This window comes from Python bivittatus, unplaced genomic scaffold (genome assembly GCF_059951505.1).
Source record: "Python bivittatus isolate LINGU-HERP-01145 unplaced genomic scaffold, Pbiv_v1 ctg000210_np1212, whole genome shotgun sequence".
Taxonomy (NCBI): Eukaryota; Metazoa; Chordata; class Lepidosauria; order Squamata; family Pythonidae; genus Python; species Python bivittatus.
The window spans coordinates 4,854,184-4,873,274 of NW_028277053.1; the positions used below are offsets into that span (position 1 = coordinate 4,854,184).

Below are 19,091 nucleotides of genomic sequence, written 5' to 3' on the forward strand. Positions count from 1 at the left end.
AGGAAACAAAAGACCAGAACATCTATTCACCAGCAATCATCATCCAGATAAACAGAGATTAACACCAAGATTAACACCAGACAAACAATCAAGCAGTAAACAATACCCTAATCAAGGAACTACCAAGGAGAAAAAACCCCCACCAACACTGGCAGGGCAAGCTACTGTATATAAACGGAGCAATCTCACTAAATTTGTTTATATGTTGTGATGAAGGTTGGAAGTCACTTCTTTATATATATTTTTCTTGCACTTTTTACTCCTTTCTATTTTCTTTTAAGTTTAGTTTGTATTAGATTTTACTATTATAATCAAAATTCTTAATCAAAATTATATATATAAGAATCCCAATAACCCCCTCCCTCTGGAACAGCTTGTCCTGTGGTCAGGTGTGCCCCTCTTTGATGGTATTTCAGAAAATGATGAAAACTCTTTAAGGAGAGCATTTGGACTCTGCATAAAGCTATGGGTTTATTTATAGTTTTTAGTAGTTCTATTTATTATTTATTGGTTTTATGGATGGATTTTATGATTTTAATAATATTTTATTTCATATGTTGTAGGCCTTCTGGAATCAGAAGGCAGCCTATATATTTTTGTTAATAAAGAAATAAAATCTACAAATCAACTGGGTTATTAATATTAATATTAAAACCATATATGGCAATGTATTAAAACTCTAATATATAAGAATAATTGTATGCTATCCTAAAAGTAATGGAATACAAATTATTATTCCAAAACTATATGGTAATATATAACAAGATGACTGTTAAGCAAGGTGATAGGTCACTTAATATAATAGACAGTTGTGTAAATGAGGATTTTATTTAACACTCATGGTTGATTCCAGATGAATTTTACAAGCTGCTGTGCAAAACTGAACAACATTGTATGTTACAATCAGAAAGAATTATAGCAATCAGAAAAATGAGCGACAGAGAAGGACATATTCAATAGTATCAATGTACCCAGATACACACTGTAGGTTCAGGAACAAGATGTTAGGGATCAGTCAAGAGTGCTATAAAAGGATTTATCCCCATATCCTGGGTCTAGAAATTCAAACTTACCCTTTGTTTCTGTAAAAGTGGGAATAAGAGTTGCTGAAATTGCTTCTGGGTGCACTTTAAGATGCTGGTCATCACCTATAAAGCCCTTCATGGCATACGGCTTGATTATTTGAGGGACCACTGTCTCCAGTTTTTCTGCCCATCCAGTGCACTCAGGCAGAGTGGGCACACTCCAGGTCCCATCAATTAAAAATGGTCATCTTAGGGACTGAGGAAGCGTGCCTTCTCAGTAGCAGCCCCTTCCCTGTGGAACAGCATCTCCCTGGATACCAGAGAGCAATACTAAGGGAGGCGCCAGGATGGTAACAAACTTTAAAGAAAATTTATTAAGAAATTGCCCCTGAACATACTTACAGCTGTTTTATTCCCATCCATCCATCCATGTCACTTAACAGAGTATTTTTTCTCACTTGGGTTGGGTTGCATTTATCTAGAATGTTGCACATTCCCCCCTTAAAATTTACCTGGTTCTTCCATTATTGCCATTCATTGGAGAATAACATGCAAATATCACCAGCTAATAGTTTCCTACTTCCATACACATCCATAATATAGATGGCATCAATTCATATTACCCAAAATAAATTTTAGCCCTTTTATTAATAACTTTCACTTCCCTGCATGCATTCATAAACCCACTTTGTCTTGTTGTTGTTGTTGTTCAGTCGTTAAGTCGTGTCCGACTCTTCGTGACCCCATGAACCACATCGCACCAGGCCTTCCTGTCCTTCACTGCCTCCCGGAGTTTGCTCAATTTCATGTTCATTGCTTTGGTGATGCTATCTAACCATCTCATCCTCTGCCGTCCTCTTCTCCTTTTGCCTTCAATCTTTCCCAGCATCAGGGTCTTCTCCAAAGAGTTCTCTCTTCGCATTAGGTGACCAAAGTATCTGAGCTTGAGCTTCAGTATCAATCCTTCCAATGAGCAGTCAGGGTTGATTTCCTTTAGGATTGACTGGTTTGACCTCCTAGCAGTCCAGGGGACTCTTAAGAGTCTTCTCCAGCACCGCAGTTCAAAGGCATCAATTCTTTGGCGCTCAGCCTTCTTTATGGTCCAGCTCTCACATTACTACTGGGAAAACCATAGCTTTGACTATGCGGATCTTTGTTGGCAAGGTGATGTCTCTGCCTTTTAATATGCTGTCTAGGTTTGCCATAGCTTTCCTCCCAAGGAGCAAGCGTCTTTTAATTTCATGGCTGCAGTCTCCATCTGCGGTGATCTTGGAGCCCAAATAAATATAGCCTATTACTGCTTCCATCTCTACCCTTTCTATTTGCCAGGAATTAATGGGTCCAGACGCCATGATCTTAGTTTTTTTAATGTTGAGTTTCAAGCCAGCTTTTGCACTCTCCTCTTTCACCCTCATCAAGAGGCTCTTTAATTCTTCTTCACTTTCTGCCATGAGGGTGGTATCGTCTGCATATCTGAGGTTGTTGATGATTCTCCCTGCAATCTTAATTCCGGCTTGTGATTCTTCCAGCCCGGCATTTCTCATGATGTACTCTGCATATATGCTATGCTATGCTATGCTATGCTATGCTATGCTGTGCTATGCTGTTATGCTATCCATCCATCCATCCATCCATCCATCCATCCATCCATCCATCCATCCATCCATCCATCTTCACTGCTACACACTGCAACCTGACAATTATAAACTCTGTCAGAATACCAATGCCACCGAGACTGACATCCAGGACTTCAGCAGATAATAGCCGAGTTAGCAAGAGCTATTCTACGTTCATCCCTCCGATAGTGTAAAAGCACATCCAGGGTCTTTCTCAGGAAGTTTCCTCATGATTGGTAAGTTCAGTCTATATCTCAGAAGAGGCTTCAATACTTTTCTTGTTTGGAGCTTGTTTAGTTGTATTGTATGATTTTGTTGTAGGGGAAGAACAACACACAATCCATTGATGGAGTACAAGCTACCTGACCTATCTGGGAGGATAAAATAGAGGAAATAAAGAATAAATAAATAAATAATAAAGATAAAATAGAGGAAATAGAATAAATAGAATAAATAGAGAAAATAAAGAAAAAAGTAACATAGATATGAACATTCCAGGTATTTTAAAGAACCATAAAGATCCATTACAATGGCTATCTGGGTGCAAAGCAAACAAGGAGATATTAGGCATACATTAATGAATGCATATCACGGCAGTTAATTACTGCAGAAGTAGCTAGGATGCTATAAAGGAGGACAGACCCCTGCAAAGCAGGAGGGGCTTGTTTTCAGGTTTACTGGGGTCAGATCACTCAGTAATCGTTTGCCAATAGTTCCTGTCAAATGTAGATGTATAGTTGTCCATCTTCCCTTTCAGATCTTCTGGGCAAAGCATATACCTTACTACTAACTTATAGCCTCCTGAACTCTAAAAGAGAGCTTTGTTTAAATAACAACAACAACAACAGTTTCATATTTTGTGGCACTTAAGCCTTCTTGTGTACCACTTTCTGAGAGTTTCTGATATGAACAGTTTCTTTCTTCTATTTGGCTGTGAAAATCATTATTGTTTTGAGTTTACTTGCAACTATTTTCACTCTGTGTGTGTGTGTGAGAGAGAGAGAGAGAAATTTAGGACACAGTGAAGCAGAATTCATATTGGCACAGAAGCTGTCCATGGGATGCAGTTTTGGAGGGTAGAGAAGATGCTTTAAAATATGGTGTTGACATAAACTGCTGGTTGAACTTCGAAGCTGCCTTCGGAAAATAAATGATAGGATAAATTGCTTTGCTGCTCATTTTCAGTATGTAAAAGTTTAATAAACAAATAAATAACACCTTTAAACAAATAGACTGTTTAACAGAAACTAACTGGTGATGGTTCAATGACTATTTTTCAGAAACTGTACTTTGCTTATTTTCATATTAATTTGAAAAGATCCTTGTGCCCTTACCATATTTGGTTCAGTAAATTATCTAGGAAGACGTTTCCCTCCATGCAATAGAAAAGTTATTCCAGATGGGAGAAAACTAATTTTATTTATATTTAAATTTTGTTTATATATTTATTTTGATTTATGTGCTGCTCTATTTCCAAAGGCTCCAAGACTTCCAAAGTCTTAGCACTTCCCTGTATCATAGCTTCAGCTTTAGTGCTCGTTCTGCATCACTCAGGACATCTGTTGAACATCCCTAAGTCCATCTGACAGTTGTATCAAATTTTACCATTTACTGTTTTATAAAGAAAAATATAATGAGGCACTCTGTTGAAGGCTTTGCTGAGGTACAGGGTTACTGTGTCTACAGCATTCTCCTGACCACCTAAACTAGTAATTCTATCAGAAAAGGAGATAATTTGTGACAGATCCAAGCCGGTTCCTTTTAATTACTGCCTGCCTATTCATGCTCACCAACATGCTATTCAAGGGCCTTGCACAGGATAGACATCAAGCTGACAGCTCTATCGTTTCCTTTCCCTTCTCTTTTGTGAAGGTAGGAACATCTGCTCTCCTTCAATCTTCTCACCACAGGACTTCTCAACTATTACAGTTAGCAGTTCTCTGCCGACTCCTTCACTACTCTGGGGTATAATCCATCTGGCCCTGGAGACTTGCAGACTTATTTAAATTAGCTAAGTATCTGCCTTGAGCTGCAGCTTCCCCCCCCCGCCCCCCCCCCCCGTGGCATAACAATGAGAAGTTAGGACTTTATTTCCCTTCTAAGCAGAAGTAAAATATGGCAATTACAGCCTTCTTGCTGACATCCATCCCCAGTTCACCTCTTTCTCCTTGCAACAGACTTCTGCTTTTGCTTTGCTTCCTGATGTGCCCCAGGCTCCTGTTTTATTCTAGACATTTCTTGCCTCAGCTCTTTCTGCACATTAGCCTTTCTGGCACCTTCCCTACAGTTTCTGGCAACTTCCTTGTATCCTTCTTGGCTTGTATATCCCTCCTTTCGTTTCCTGTACATTTACCCTTTCTTCTTAGCATTTTAAAATGTTTTCTTGTTGTATATCTAGCAGAAATTCTTTGCAACGGCACCCCCATGGGATTTCTATTTCTTTCTGGACACTCACTTCTACCCTTTGAGTTCTGCTTTACTTATTTTACTTTACTTACTTTGGGCCTTTTATTTTATTTATTTATTAAACCAATTTATATAGCTGCCCATCTTATCACAGGCAACTCTGGGGGGCATACAACAAAGCTAAAAACAGTCAGTAAATACATTAAAAATAGAAAAACCAAAATAAAACAGAGAATAAAAGGATGTTAAAAATAAGGGAGCCACTTCACTAATTCCCCCGTCCTCTGGGGTCCCCAGGCCTGCTGGCACAACCAAGTCTTAAGGGACCTCCGGAAGCTCAACAACGACGAGGCCAACCTCACTTCAGGGGGGAGAAGATTCCGCAGCCCAGGCGCCACAGCAGAAAAGGGCCGCCGCCCGGGGCCCGCCAAATGCCCTCTCTGCTGGATCTGGTAGGACGGGCAGATGAAATCTCCCCCTCCCCTAATTGTTTCCTAAATTTAAAATGTTTTTCCTCAGTGGAAGAAATTGCAAATTTATTCCAGATGGGAGAAAACTAATTTTATTTATATTTAAATTTTGTTTATATATTTATTTTGATTTATATGCTGCTCTATTTCCAAAGGCTCCAAGTGGCTTATTTCCTGAATGCATTCACTTTCCTGCACCATTAATTTATGGTCCAAGACCATACCAACAAATCTTACATACAACAGTTAAAACATTCATAGATATAAATTACACAGAAGCCAAAGCCAGCTGGTTCCTCTAAGCTAAAGCTAGAGTTAAAACATTGCTGCCACCCTCCATACATTTAAAGATTGGCTACTTAAAAGGAAAGTAGTGACTTCCTCATCATGAGGGAAATTAAACTTCTAATAACTGAGGTTATGAGTTCTGATTGTCACTGTGTATAAAGCAGGTACTTCAACAGAACATAAGATATGGATTCAACCACATTTTTGAACATACACAAATGTGATTTCCATACAAAAAGTTGAAATATCTTCCAATGGTCAATCAGATGGGTAGGGCATTGATTCGAGCCAGAGAAAAAAGCCTCCTATGTGGACCACGCACAATCTTTAAAAAATAACTAGGAACACTCCAGGAGGACGGGGCAATTCTACTATAATAAAGATGGGAGATTTGGGCCTCATCCAACTGAATACTGAAGTTGCAGACGCTCTGCTTGAATTCTGCTAACGTTTTATTGAGGCCCAAAGTAAGTAAAGCTAGTATTGACAGACCACAATACATCAGACCCTGATCAGTTTGTCTGCACAGGGTGGGTACTAATCTGTGATTCACTGTAAGCTGAACCAAGGAGGTGCCCCAAAGGATCTGTTTTGCCCAAGACCTTAAGTGGCATAGTCTTGTATTGGCCCCAAAAGAAATGCACCCCAATTTTATTTGCATTGCAGCATTAGAGCTGAAGTGAGGAATGGGTACTACTGTTTTTAAAAATTTAGCCTGTATAGAGCTGAAGACTGAAATCTTCTTATAGACACACATCAGCCCTGAGGTGGACCAGATCAGGAAATTGACTTGACAGGAAGATAGAACTACACTTTATTGAGATAGGCTATAACAACAGAACCTTGCAAGTCTGCCTGTGTTTTCCTTCCTTCCCTCTTAAACCCCAGGGCGTATATACCTGCATATAAAAGAATAGATATGAGGTGATTGGCAAGGTACGGAGATTGAAATTCTGGATTGGCAAAAACCCTCAACACTGTCATCAATATAAAGGTTGAACAGCCAGGGGGCAAGGATGCATCCTTGCTTTACCCCTTTACAGGTGAAAACAGGTTCCTACCATAAGCTATTTATTTAGAAAATGTATATGGCTGCCCTTCTTCAATACGATGCTCACAACAAACCATGAAAGATAGATTTAACCACCACCCCTGAACAAAAACATAAGCTTAATACATAAACCAAAGCACCATAGCATACTGCCAATTTAACTACATCTATATTGTAGTTAACTACATCTATTGTATATAGATGTAGTTAATATAGATGTATATTAGTTGTACATGTATGTGCGGTTAAGTTGTACTTTGTGAGCTGCCCAGAGTTCCCCATTGGGGGGAGATGGGCGGAGAATAAATCCAATGTATTACTACTACTACTACTACTACTACTACTACTACTACTACTATTATTATTATTATTATTATTATTATTATTATTATTATTATTATAGGCTCAACTGACATCCTGGCCTAGTGCCTGGGGAAGGAACCTGATCTTCATAGCCTGGCTGGCTTGACCTGTGTGATAGTGTCTCAATATAACTGTATAATCAGTTTGAGAAGGTGGTAATCAACGGTTAAGACTGCTAATTTTCTCCGGAGTTTCTCTTGGGGTATAGATGTAAATGCCACCTTTAGATCTATGAAGGTGATATAGAGGGATCCATTGGGGAGATCTATAGTATTTCTCCACTAAATGGGGTAGAATTATACACGGGTTCATTGGAGTGTGTCCAGACCTGAAACCAGCCAGCCCAGGCACCTCAACATGCAGCCAGTCCAAAACTTTGTGATGTAAAACCTGGCATATAGTTTACTAAATACTGAAATAAGACTAATTGGACAAATAACATGCAGGGACACACTATCTCCTTTTTATATGTTGGAAGAATTATAAAAATTAGGCATTCATACAGACTTATTTATGGCAGTGAGGAGAGGGGCTAACAGTGACACCTATCAGGTTGGATTTAGCTTAAAAAAATAGGTAGAATTAAGTCTTTGCCTGAAGCTTTATTATTTTGTCACTGTTGTTGGATAACTAACTTTTGACTCTCAGAAGGAGATACTGGCGGCTCCAATAAAAGGGGATCATTTGATTTAACATGGGTGGCGGGTATTGTCTTAAGAAGATGTAAACAGAGAAGATATAAACCTTGAAAATGCCTGGTCCCAAAGAAATTAAATTATAACTGAGCAGTAAATTGCGACCTTTTTAGAGTTGGTAGCCACTGAACCTTCAAGGGGTTGGTATCTTGAAACTCAAGTGTAGGAACCCCAATGTAGTGTTGTCCAAACTTGTCCACTTTAAGATGAGTGGACTTCAACTCCCAGAATTCCCCAGCCAGCATGGCTGGCTGGGGAATTCTGGGAGTTGAAGTCCACTCATCTTAAAGTGGCCAAGTTTGGACAACACTGCCCTAATGAAAATACATCTTCCCAGGAAAAAAGCAGTGGTTCAGCTACATGATGTTACACTGGACCGTCCTCCCCATTACGGAAAAACACTTTCCCAGGAAGATGACATTGTCAGGCTAGCTGTAGAACATTAAGGAGGCTGAGGGATGCTGATAAGCTGGAAAAAGATCCTGAGCAGAGCTCTGGGAAAGCAGGGGAAAGCAGCCCCCTAAAAGAAATTCTGTTCCTGAGATATTGTCTCTTTGTTCTTTCAGAATCCCATTCACTCTGTAGTCCCGCCTCATTTCCTCATAATTACACCCTAATCCCCCCCTCCAAATTCTGCTGTGCTGCCTCATTGTGGGAGGTGTTCCTGGGAGGGATGAGTGAACAATGTCAGGAATGTACGCCAAGAGCGTATATCCCCAGCAAGCTCACCCATGCATGAAGGTCACCCCAGCTAAAGCAACCAGGCATCTGTATTAAGCAGCAGCAATATAGGGAGAAGTTGGAGGCAAACGACACTTTAGGGACAATGGCAAAGGCATCAATTCATATTGTGTGGGAGAAGACAATGATAAACCACCCCTGTATTTTTACCAAGAAAACCACACGAATAGGAAATTAATATGATTGATGATATAATGCTAGACAATGGTCCCCTCATTGTCAGATGGTACTCAACCTGCTACCAAGGAAGACCTGGGGATCTTTCAGAGTTCTAATGGTGCTTATGATATGGCTAGATTAAAGTCTTTGGGACATCTAGTTGTCCCTGATGTTGCCATACAGGAAAAAAAATTCAAAGCTGTAAAGACAGCATTACAGTAGGAACACAGAACATAAGAAGCATGAATACGGAAAAGCTCAACACAAAAGATGAAATGAAATTGACAGGCATCAGCAAATTGAGATGGACTGGGATTGGATACTTTCAGTCAGAAGATTGTACTGTTTATTACTCAGAACATGAAAAAGGAATGGTCTTGCTTTTATAGGTAGGAAGGGTATACAAAAACAGTACTTGGCTACAGTGCAATTGAATAATATAAACCAGACTTTGTAGATAACCCTTTAATATCACCATCATCCAAGTTTATGCTCCAAGCACTGATGCAGAAGAATAGGAGATTGATGAGTCTCAAAGTTGAATTTGAAATAAATAGGTCATGCAAGCAAGATATGCTGCTTGTGACTGGAGACTGGAATGCCAAAATTGGAAATATTAAGGAGGAAAATGTAGTTGAAATGTATGGTTTAGGAAACCAAAATGAAGCAGAATGACTTACCAATTTCTGCTACTCCAACGATTTCTTTATAGCCAACACTGTCTTCAAACAACCAAAATGACACCTGTATACATGGACATCACCAGATGGAGTGTATAAAATTCAAATTATTATTGCAAAAGGGAGGTGGAGGAGCTCAGTTACAGCATCAGAGACATGACCAGGTGCCAACCTGTTGGAAGAAAGCCAACAAGTTTCTACAATATAAACTTGAGCATATATCCACCAATTTCAAGGAGAATATCAGGAATTGCTTTGAAGTCCTGAACCTCATTGATAAAGAGCTAGAGGAACTGTGGAATGAACTTAAAGAAGTTGTTAAGAATGAATGTGAAAAGAGACTGCCAAAGATAAAGAAACAGAAGAAACCAACCTGGATATCAAAACAAGCCATGGAAATTGCCAAGAAGAGAAGCCAAGAAAGAGAAAAATCTCAAGAAGGAATTTAACAAGTTTTGGAGAGCTGTTAGAAGAGATAAGAAGCAGTATTACAACATCTATAAAGACACTGAAGAGGGAAACAGACATGGTAAAACAAGGAAAGTCTTCCAAAAAATCTCTGAACTCAGAAGGCGGCTCCAACCTTGAATTGGCATGCTAAAGGATGCCAATGGACAGATAGTAACCAATTCAAAGATGATAAAAAAAAAAGATGGAAAGAGTATACTGAATTACTGTACAGTAGATTTCAACATTCAAAATACTTTAGAAGATATTCCCTACTTATAAGAACCTCTAGTACTAGAAGAGGAAGTTAGATTAGCACTCCAGTCATTACCAAGTCAGAAGGCTCCTGGAACTACCTACAGAAATATGGCAAGCAATAGAGGAAGAATCAGTCAAGGTTCTAATCAAGCTATGCCAGCAAATCTGGAGAACCACACAGTGGCCAACATATTGGAAGAGGTCAATCTTCATTCCAGTACCAAAAAGGAGACTTAAAATTCAAAGCTGGAACAAAGCTGGAACAACCTGCCCGGCTGAACAGGTTCACGTCTTGTTTTCCACTCCAAGGGAACATGGAGAGCCCATCATGATTATGTCCCCCAGACAGCATTAAGATCTGCAAATGGCATCAAACAATTCTATTTTACTAAAGGAGGCAAATTATTACAGGTTGCTTTGAAACTGTTTCAAGCTAAAACCTTAGCCCAAATACTGTACAGAGCCCAGGTGAGCCTTCATGCTAGGAATAATGCCCCTGAGGTGCTCCAAACTAAAGTTCTAAGATTTATAGTTGCAGCACATGGAGGCATTGCCAAAGTCTATTCAGGTTAGAAACCTAAAATTGAGATTAGGGCATGTTAAGCTACTGGCTGAAGGTCCAGTTCTTCCTCTCAGGATTACTCACATCATTGAGTAACGTGATTGATGACTGCCCCTTAAGCTGGAACGATGGCATAGAACAAAATCTAATGACTTGTGGGTTATCATCAGAGATTCTACAAATCTTGGGCTATGACCGTGCCAAACACACACTTCTCCCAGATTTAAGGATATCGAATTTCAGGGAGAAGTAAATAGCTTGTTACAGAGAAATAGGACTTAGGTGACAAAGGACTTTTGGGAAACAGCCAATTATCTCTTTTTACTGATGTTCTCCAGACTAAGGAAAGCTTTCTTCTGGACAAGGCATAGTATTTTGCCTTTGGCAATACTACAGGGAAGATATTCTAAAATCTCATTTGAGAAACGTGTTTACCCATGTGGAACAGAAGATGCTGAAACAGTCCAACACGTTATTTTATTGTACCATCTATAGAGATATTCATAATGCCTATATTCTGCCTCTTTTACATCAGTACCCTGGGTGATCTGACAATATCTATATGTTCATCCTTTTTTCAGATTGTAAATTGTTTATAACTCGGATTGTAGCAAAATACTGTGCAGCATGTGAGATTTGCCCCGTTCGACAGAGAAACTCTCGTGACACGTGTGGTTCACAAAGAAGGTTTACTCATGCGTAACGTAGTAGTCACAAGCAAAGCCAGGACTGGCTTGGTACAATTGCATCACTTGTTATATTCCCCCCTTCCCGCGCTTTTTCCCGCCTCGTGATCGCGTTGCGGCTGTGGGCAATTAGGCCCCCCAATGTCCCCCCTGATCGTTCATGATGGCAGGGTCGGTCAGAGTCCATTGTCCTTGATTGCCAGTCCCCCTCCGGCTGGGTTGGCCCCTCCCTGCTACGTGCAGACCCGCGGGTTCTGTGCTGCGTTGCGATCTTGTTTCGCTGCCCTGCGGCCCCGTTCCTTGCTTGCTCGCGCCGTTATCAGTTCGTAATTAAAAGCTTCCGCTGCGGTTTTCCTGTTTAGCTGGCCGCAGGTGGCTCGTTAATTAGCGGCGCTTTCGGTTCCTCTTTTCCCCGCTAGCTACCGCCGGTGGATTCCGCGTGGTCTGGTTGCGAGCTTCCCTGCAGCCCCGTGCTTCCCTGAAACCTCGTGCTGACCGAACCTGACATGCCGCCCCCCTGACGACAACTCCCCCCCTCGGTCCTATTTCGGCTTCCCGGGGTATTTACTGTAAAAGTCCCGCACTAGGTCCGGCGCCCTTATGTGGGCTTTACTCACCCATTCGCTGTGGGACTTGGGGAAATGTTTCCATTGCACTAGGAGCTGGGTCTGCCCCTTGTGCCTCCGGGCGTCCAGTATCCGGTTGATTTCGAAATGCTGCTCCTCCCCGACCATGATGGGTGGTGGTACTCCCTCCGCCTTGTGCCAGGCGTTCCCCGGCTGGTGCAACTTTAGCAGGCTGCAATGGAACACCGGGTGGATCTTCCCGAGGCTTTTCGGGAGCGTCAGCCTGACGGTCACCGGATTGATGATCTCCGAAATGGGGAACGGCCCCACAAACCTCGGGCTGAGTTTTCGATGCCTGGTGCGTCTTTAGGTTTTTGGTTGACAGATACACCTGGTCCCCCACTTTCCACTTTTCCTCGGGGAGCCTCTTGCGGTCCGCGTGCTTCTTGTAGTCGGCTTTGGCTCTTTGCAATGCCGCGTGCGCCGCTCGCCGGGTCTCGTCGATTTGGGCGAACCAGGCGTCCAGGGAGTTGATCTGGGATTCCGGCTGAGGCAGCTCCGGCATGGGGACGAATTCTCTCCCGGTGGCTACTTTGAACGGAGAGAACCCGGTGCTCTTGTGGACGGCGTTGTTGTATGCCACCTCCGCGAATGGTAGTAGCTCCGCCCAATCGTCCTGTTGGTGCCCCACGTAGCAGCGCAGGTACTGTTCGAGCCCCACGTTCAGGCGTTCCGTGGCTCCGTCCGTCTGCGGGTGCGCCGCGGAGGATAGGGCTTGTTTCGTCCCCACCCGCTTCAGGAACTCCCGCCAGAACCGCGCGATGAAGTTGCCGCCCCGATCGCTGACGATACGTCGAGGTGCGCCGTGGAGTCGGTAGACATGTTGCACGAACAGTTTCGCCAGCCCCTCGGCCGTGGGGACTCGCCGGCACGCTACAAAGTGCGCTTGTTTGGAGAATAAGTCCGTGACCACCCAAATGGCGGTCTTCCCCTTACTCTCCGGGAGCTCCACTATGAAGTCCATGGCGACCTCTTGCCAAGGGCCGTCGGGTTCCGCTACCGGCTGGAGTAGGCCTCTAGGTTTGCCTTTGGCTCCTTTCGCCGTTGCGCACACCGGGCACCCCCCCGAGTACGCCTCCACGTCCTTCCGGAGCGTGGGCCACCAAAACTGCCGCCGGATTAAGTGGAGTGTCTTTACGAAGCCGTAATGCCCCGCGCTCCGGCTGTCGTGGGCTCTCTCCATGACCTCCCGTCGGCAACCCTCGGGCACGTACAGCTTTCCTTCGTGCCACCACAACCCCTCTTGGCCGGTTAGCGCCTCTCGGTTCTGCTTGAGCCAACCGTCCCGCTCCGCTGCCTCCGCGAACCCTTGCCTTACTTCAGACGCCGCGTCCCGTCGCTCCCCCTTGGTCTGGCTTCGGGTCACCGCCTTTGCAGCCAGCCTGCTGGCGGGGATGACGGAGTCCACGATCTCCTCCCGTAGGCTGGCGTGTTGGGGCATGCGAGACAGTCCATCCGCTAAGAAGTTGCGCTTCCCGGGGATGTGTTTCAGTGTGAACCTGAACCTCCCGAAGTATTGGGACCACCGTGCCTGTTTGGGGGATAGCTTACGCGGGGTCTTCAGGGCCTCGAGGTTCTTATGGTCCGTCCACACCTCGAACGGTTCAGTTGCCCCCTCCAGTAGATGCCTCCACGTGGCCAGCGCCCACTTGACCGCGTACGCCTCTTTCTCCCACACCATCCACCTCCTCTCCGTCTCGGTGAATTTGCGGGAGGCGTAGGCGCACGGGTGGATGGCCCCTCCGGGCTGGGTTGGAGCAGGACTGCTCCCGTTGCCACGTCTGATGCATCCACTTGGATTATAAACCGCCGGTCTGGGTCGGGATGGCGCAGGATCGGCTCCGCGGTGAACCGCTGTTTTAGTTCCTCAAACGCCCCCTGGCATTCTGCAGTCCACGCGAGTGCCATGCTGGGCTTGGGGGTTTCCCAGTGCCCTTGGTTTTTAGCAGGTCGGTTAGGGGAAGGGCGATTTGGGCGAAGTTCGGGATGAACTGACGATAGAAGTTCGCAAACCCTAGGAAGCTTTGGAGTTGCCTCCGGGTTCGCGGCGCTTCCCAGCCCAGGACATCCCTTACTTTCGCCGGGTCCATCTCAATTCCCCGGCTGGATATTCGGTAGCCGAGGTAGTCTAGTTGCTCTCGATGGAACTCGCATTTTGAGAGCTTTGCGTACAGCTGTGCCTTCAGCAGTCTCTGGAGCACCGTGCGCACCAGGCTCACGTGCTCCGCCAGGGTCTCGGTGTAGATGAGGATGTCGTCCAGGTAGACCAGGACGCCCCGGTAGAGTAGGTCGTGCAGCACCTCATTAATTAGCTGCATAAATACCCCCGGGGCCCCTTTTAATCCGAACGGCATCACGGAAAACTGGTAGCTTCCGAGCGGGGTGTTGAACGCCGTCTTCCACTCATCTTTTGCGCGGATCCTAACTCTGAAGTAGGCTTCGCGCAAGTCCAGTTTTGTGAACACCCTCCCCTTCGACAGATGCGACATCAAGTCCTTCATCAGGGGAGGGGGTATTTGTACTCCGTGCTGATTGCGTTCAGCCCCCGGTAGTCTACGCACATACGGAGCGAGCCGTCCTTCTTCTCACTGAATAACACCGGGGCCGCTAATGGTGACTTCGCGGGTTGGATGAATCCCCGTGCTAGGTTCTTGTCTATGAACTCGCGCAGGGCTCCCATCTCCCTCCTCGACAGGGAGTACATTTTTGGCTTAGGCAGGGTCGCTCCTGGCTCTAGCTCGATGGCGCAATCACTGGGCCGGTGTGGTGGGAGCTGGTCAGACTCCTTCTCCCCGAACGCTGCCGCCAGGTCTCGATACTGCCTCGGGATTCCGCCGCCCGTCGGGGGTTCCCCGGGTCCGGCCCCTCGCTTTGCGGTTGCCTCGCCAGTCGCCGCTGCCTCCCTCGCCTCGGGATCGTGGCGGGTCTCCGGGGTCCCGGCGCTGCTGCTGCTGCTGCTGCTGTTGCTGTCGCCGCCCGGGTCTCGGGCCCCATCTGCTCTCGTCCCGTCTCCCGGTGTCCCGGACCCTCCGCTTGTCCGCCGGTGGTTGCGGCTGCCTCCGTCTCCGCGGCTCGGTCCCCTCTGCTCTCGCCCCTCGCCGGTCTGTCGACCCCGAACCGCACTGCCTCCGCCGTCCAGTCGACTCGTGGGTTCCGCCGCCGCAGCCACGCCAAGCCGAGTACCACCGCGTAGTCGGCCACCGGGACCACCACGAACCTCAGTTCTTCCCGGTGACTCCCGATCGTCATCTGGACCGGCTCGGTGTAATACTGAGCTGGTCCCCCCCCTGCCAGCGTGCCATCTAACTGGCTGAATGAAATGGGCTCCCGGAGGCGCCTCAGCTGTAGCCCGAGCCCCGAGACCACCGCTGGGTGCATCAAGCAGTGGGTGCAGCCCGAGTCCAGTAGCGCCCGTAGCTGCGCCTCCCTCCGGATCTCACCCCCGGACGTGTATCCTCACCCGGAACGGTGGGCAGTCCTCGTCTCCTATTGGGTCCGCGCGCCTCGACTCCCCTGCTCGCACTGGGACGCCGTTCAGTGCGAGCGCGCCTCGTTTCCCGCCGGCTCCGAGTCCTCTCCGGAGGATGCTGTCTCTGGGGTCGACCACCCCCGCGTCCTTTCTCGGTCACCGCCGCCACTGCCCCCTTCCGCGGTCGGTCACCGGTCCTTTTCCCGTTCGCACGCGGGGTTTTGACTTCGGGCCGTGGTGGGGCGCCTTCCCGCTCCGTCGGGCACTGCGCCGCTCGGTGGCCTCTGCCTCCGCATCGGAAACACAGATTCGGGGCTCTGGTCGCCTCTCGCCTCCCGGTGGACTGCCGTCGACCGCTCCGTCTCTCCTCGGGGTCCTCTCCCTCGGCCGGTCCCTCGTCTGGTCCCGTCGTCTTGTGCTCTGTTGGATCTGCCGCCACGCCGATTCCGCCGTTCCGGCCAGCCAGATCCAATCCTTCACTGTGGCCGGGTCGTCCCGCCCCAGTGCCCGTTCCAGGATCTCTGGGTTGAGTCCCCTCTTAAAATACTTCACCTTCAGGGACTCCGGCCAGTCCGCGAGCTTCTCGGCCAACCTCCGGAACTCCAGGGCATATTCCGATACCGATTTGCCCCGCTGCCTGAATTGTAGGATGTCGTCCTCCGCCCGCTTGGCGCTCAATGTGTCCTCGAATCTGTCCCGGAGCGCCTGCATGAAGTCCGGGAAACTCCGTAGTTCCGCCGCGTTGGCATCGTACAGCCCGATCACCCAGCTGGCGGCTTGGCCATCTAGCAGCTCGGCCACGTAGGATACCCTGTCCTCGTCTCTAGCGAATAGGTGACCACCCCTCTGCATGAACCCCCTGACGTGCGTCAGAAAGTGCGGCAGCTGTTCGGGGTCCCCTGAGAACTTCCCAGTGATACCTCGAAGTCTCAGGGCGTCTGCCGCCCGTTGGTCCTCCGACCGGGGCGCCGTGGGTGGTGCCGGCGGGGGTGTCGGACCGCCCCCCTGTCGCTCGCCTCCTCGTTTACCGCCGGTGGCCCCACTCTCTGCAGTAGGGTCTGGAGCATCGCCTCCACGGCGTCTAGGCGTCGCTCGACTCTCTCCTCTAGTCGGGCGAATTTCTCGCTCCACTCTCGGTCCCGGAACCCCGAACCCCGGGTCATCGTAACGCCCGAATCGTCTGGTCCTTGATTCACGCCCATCGACCACCGCTCGGATGGAGTGCGCCCGGCCCTGGCCGCTGCCCCGTCGCTCCCGGGCGGCTCCGACCGCCCTTCCGCGAGCCTGGATCCCTCGCGCTCCAGCTGACCCACGGATTCCTCGTCGCTGGTCATGCCTGTATTGAGAAAGAAAACGCTCCTCGGTGGTACCGGGTAGCGCTGACGGTGAGTCCTGGCTTTATGTGAGATTTGCCCCGTTCGACAGAGAAACTCTCGTGACACGTGTGGTTCACAAAGAAGGTTTACTCATGCGTAACGTAGTAGTCACAAGCAAAGCCAGGACTGGCTTGGTACAATTGCATCACTTGTTATATTCCCCCTTCCCGCGCTTTTTCCCGCCTCGTGATCGCGTTGCGGCTGTGGGCAATTAGGCCCCCCAATGTCCCCCCTGATCGTTCATGATGGCAGGGTCGGTCAGAGTCCATTGTCCTTGATTGCCAGTCCCCCTCCGGCTGGGTTGGCCCCTCCCTGCTACGTGCAGACCCGCGGGTTCTGTGCTGCGTTGCGATCTTGTTTCGCTGCCCTGCGGCCCCGTTCCTTGCTTGCTCGCGCCGTTATCAGTTCGTAATTAAAAGCTTCCGCTGCGGTTTTCCTGTTTAGCTGGCCGCAGGTGGCTCGTTAATTAGCGGCGCTTTCGGTTCCTCTTTTCCCCGCTAGCTACCGCTGGTGGATTCCGCGTGGTCTGGTTGCGAGCTTCCCTGCAGCCCCGTGCTTCCCTGAAACCTCGTGCTGACCGAACCTGACACAGCAGCCATGAAAATCAGGTATCATTTAGTGAAAGATCTCCCACAGTTGTAACGTACTTTTTATATCAACTATTACAATTACCTGTACTTTTTATTTTTTTAGTTGTTTTCAGTTTTACCTTCTATCTCTGGCTGTAATAAAGATTCGTTCATTCATCTGACCTGCTTCCTTCATCCGTGTATGAAGCAGCAGCGCTGGAGACTCCGCATGTTCAAAGATATGGCCAAGTCCTGTAATGTAAGTCCTTCTGTTAGAATTATTTACCAGTTTGTTTCTGAGCTGGGATCAAAGAGACAACAGGCAGTTGCATGTTCTTTATTCTTCACCCAAAAGCCAAAGCGATGACAGCAAGCTGATAGGTGGGTGGCCGCGCTTGACCCCCTCCTTCTGGCACAATGTATATTGTAATTTCATTCAGCCCCTCCTTTAGAATACCACCCCTTACTCGGTCACCCATTTCCCACCTCAGTACCATTCCATATTAGGACCTTCCTTCCTTCCTTCCTTCCTTCCTTCCTTCCTTCCTTCCTTCCTTCCTTCCTTTCTGGGCCCCTTGACCGTTAACTGAACACCTTTTCCCTAGGAAAACTATCCTTGGAATGTACACCTATCTTCCCTCTACGGGCACAGCTTCTTACCTATCAAGGTTAGTGGAAAAGGCCTCCAAGCTTACAAACTTAAGGAAGGAAACAGGATACAGAAATCCTTGATGAAAGCCCTTAATGTTTCAATATATATATATATGTATGTTATGTGCAAATACTAAATATGAAATATATATATTTGTATGTGATTATATAAAATCTATCACTTCCATCCTGCTAAGCCATGAATTGTTTTGTTGCAAACCATCAGTTAAATTCAAGAAGACGGTAGATGAGGGGCAGGGAAACGCAAACCTGTCTGCCGAAGTTCCCCTGCAGCAGAAATCGGCATTTAATGCTCTTTTGTGTGATCTCAAACACGTACGTGGAATATTTTATTTATTTATTTTATTTAGTAAACTTGTCCCCGCCCATCTCCCCACAATGGGGGCCTCTGGGCGGCTTACATCAAATTAAAATCATAAATACATGATTAAAAGTTATTAAAAAAAATATGAGCGTGGTTTTCCAGGGACTCTTTCCCCTCATCCCATCCACAACTCCCTTGACCTCTGGAAGGTCTGTTCCCCCCAGGACTACACCGTTCAGCTGTCCTATCTCTTCCTCTGGCATAGCACGGGGTGAGCGGAGCGTGGATTATGGTTTAGCGTGTGGCGCGGCCAGCTCAAAACCAGCTTGCCTTGGAAGGCCCGCACAACCTGAACTTGCAGCCTAGCCTGCTGCGTGCGGAGAGGCCCGCCTCGAAGCAGGAGCCGGGCAGGGAGGGGCCAAGCCCAATCCGCATGCGCACACCTCCCCGGAAGCTCCGCCCCCAGCGCTCGGAAGGCGCCGCGGAGGGATTTCTCTCGCTGGGGAGAGGGGCCGCGCCGCCCCCGGTGCCCTGCGATTGGCCACGGCTTCCTCTGCTGAACGGCGATTGGTTCCCTCTGGCCTCCGCCCGGAAGAGAAGGACCGCTTTGCCATTGGTGCCGGGGGGG

The 19,091-nt window shown here is 47.3% G+C and overlaps 1 long non-coding RNA gene across 2 annotated transcripts; it reads right to left on the bottom strand.

Annotated features, from left to right (window-relative positions):
- Positions 1 to 827: 827 nt before the first annotated feature.
- LOC148216145 (uncharacterized) lies at positions 828 to 18,860 on the bottom strand. Of its 2 annotated transcripts, none has more exons than XR_015795881.1 (3): positions 18,409 to 18,860; positions 17,628 to 17,739; positions 828 to 3,012 (listed from the first exon to the last, which is right to left on the bottom strand). It is a non-coding gene; the product is annotated as an uncharacterized LOC148216145 (long non-coding RNA). The 2 variants fall into 2 exon arrangements; XR_015795880.1 differs by having other exon boundaries at positions 18,148 to 18,860.
- Positions 18,861 to 19,091: the final 231 nt, after the last annotated feature.